This window comes from Schistocerca cancellata, chromosome 3 (assembly GCF_023864275.1).
Source record: "Schistocerca cancellata isolate TAMUIC-IGC-003103 chromosome 3, iqSchCanc2.1, whole genome shotgun sequence".
NCBI classification, from domain to species: Eukaryota; Metazoa; Arthropoda; class Insecta; order Orthoptera; family Acrididae; genus Schistocerca; species Schistocerca cancellata.
In genome coordinates this window covers 294,627,996-294,630,348 of record NC_064628.1, presented here as the reverse complement: position 1 = coordinate 294,630,348, position 2,353 = coordinate 294,627,996, and the positions used below count along the sequence as shown (strand labels likewise).

General features: G+C 42.3%; 1 pseudogene; it reads right to left on the bottom strand.

Annotated features, from left to right (window-relative positions):
• Nucleotides 1-879: 879 nt before the first annotated feature.
• On the bottom strand, nt 880-997 carry LOC126177162 (5S ribosomal RNA; annotated as a pseudogene).
• Between the last annotated feature and the right edge of the window lie 1,356 nt (nt 998-2,353).

Sequence of the window (2,353 nt, the reverse complement as noted above, 5' to 3'; positions counted from 1 at the left end):
TTTCTTTTTTTCTTCTATTTCTAGTTTCTGAGGCATGATCGATTCTTTGGACTTCATTGCACTCGCTTCAATGGAAGTCCGAAGAATCGATTACAGTTTTGTATACAGCAAAGATCTACATCCTCAGACGCTTTGGAAGCGCCGTCCTTAACAATCAGGTGTAATAATGTGGTGTTCTTTCCTTGGTATTCTATTAAAGCGAAGTGCAGGAAACTATTCGGCACAAAGTGACTGATCATTTGTAATGAGTGACTGTTTCGTGCTGCTTGAATGACTAGGGTCAGCGTTTGTAGGAAATTCGCCGTTTTTAGATTTCAACAAATCTCTGGTGTAGGGACCAATGTATTTTGGAATTCGCATCGAAGCTTCTGGCAGCAACGACGTTAAATAGCAAGAGTTGATTGAGGCAATAAAGTGAAATGAAATATTTTACACAATGGATTACTACCTCATAAGAAGACAGACATCTAAAATTGTGGTCTGACAGTACTTAAAATGACTTGAGAACACAGTACCGCATAAGCAGTTGTACAGTTACACGGTTGGGTATATTATCTTTTGTACCATGCATGGGAAGAACGATTATTTGTGTTTCTACATGAATTATATTTAATTCCATGTTACTTTTACAATCACCAGAGAAGTAGTATATGGGGGACTGCTAGATCGAAAAGAAAATACTCCGTCATCAAGCCACAAGTGGCCTATCGGAACCATCCGACCGCCGTGTCATCCTCTGCTAAGGATGCGGACAGAAGGGGCGTGTGGTCAACACACCGCTCTTCCGCTCGTTTCGATGGTTTTCTTTGACCGGAGCCGCTACTATTCGGTCGAGTAGCTCCTCAATTGGCATCACGAGGCTGAGTGCACCCCGAAAAATGACAACAGCGCATGGCGGCCCGGATGGTCACCCATCCAAGTGCCACCCACGCCCGACAGCGCTTAACTGCGGTGATCTGACGGGAACCGGTGTATCCACTGCGGCAAGGCCGTTGCCAGGTCGAAAAAAACCTATTACTATATGCCATATCCTACCTCTCTTTGTATTCATTTTTATTCTGGCTTTTTATTAGCACTGTGACTACAGTTACTGTCTTTATCACATGACCTTCCTTTGCGTAATCTCTACATTCCACGTTGGGCCACATTATGTGCATCCAGTTGACATGGGCCCCCGAAACCGGATTTCGTAAGCCGACTTCCCAATACCGCTTCTAGGTGGCCAAGTAAACACTTCAAAATCGATTTTGGAAATCCGCTTCTGGTTGCCGGTTTTCCAATTCCTTAATCGATTTTCGCTCCCATGTAAACGCTACCGGTTTTGAAACGTGTTTGGCCTGTCAGGTTTCGTCTTCTTTTTAAAGATTTTCGGCTAATACGGACGGAGTGTCTTTTTGTACAGTGACGGATAAGTAGAAATATTCGACTAAAGCTGTTTACACATAGTCTAATTGAAGATAATAGCGATTCTGCTGAATAAATCGAAAACTGTAACAACTGTTTCCCAGGCACCATATTTAATTAGGCTAGCAAATCGGCTTCAGGCCTTTGCATGTTAATGCGACAGCAAAAAACGGCTTCCGAAATTCGGTTTTCCGGAAGATGTGTCGCAAAACTCTGTTAACATGATAGGTGAGTAAGCCTTTTTTAATGTTTATTTCCCTGTTTCTCCACTCTGACGAATATTCAACAGTAGTATTTTTGGCAGGTTACTTTTGTTGATGTCTAACAGGATTTTATGAGTCCATCTTATTTTTTTCCTATTTCAGATTTTTAATTTTCAGTATCAACATAACTTTACTGACACATGAATAAAAATAGACTTTGTGAATATTTTCTGTATTTGCAAATTTGTTGTTTGCGCTGTATTTAATGATGTAATTTCGGTGTGTTGAGCCAATAAGTCCAGGCAGTAATCAGTCTGGAGAGAATTGTAGCCGTTACAGGCGTTTGCATGGCATCAGCAGAGAGTCCAGGTTACAAGTGTGAGGTCAGTGCTCCGCCCACGCATTCCTCATTTACCTGAGTAGCGTCTGAATAGTGACACGTGCTTGCTGATGCTGCGCAATTCCCCGACCACTTCAGAAACGCGAACGACGATTCGTTCAGTTTTGTGGCCTTCAGCTGTTTCAGCTGAGAACAAACCTGTCTCACTGTTTAAAGCACCTCATGGTACAGTACACAAGTTTGCTACTTACAGTTCTGTTGTGGTTATATTGTTACCTAACGTGCGTCGGAGAGATGTGCCACCCAATACCATGAGACACACGAAAGTATACTTCTTATCGAAGTGTTTTAGGGTTTAGACTCAGCTGTCTGTGTGTGACAGAGAAAATGCACAGTGAAGAGATTT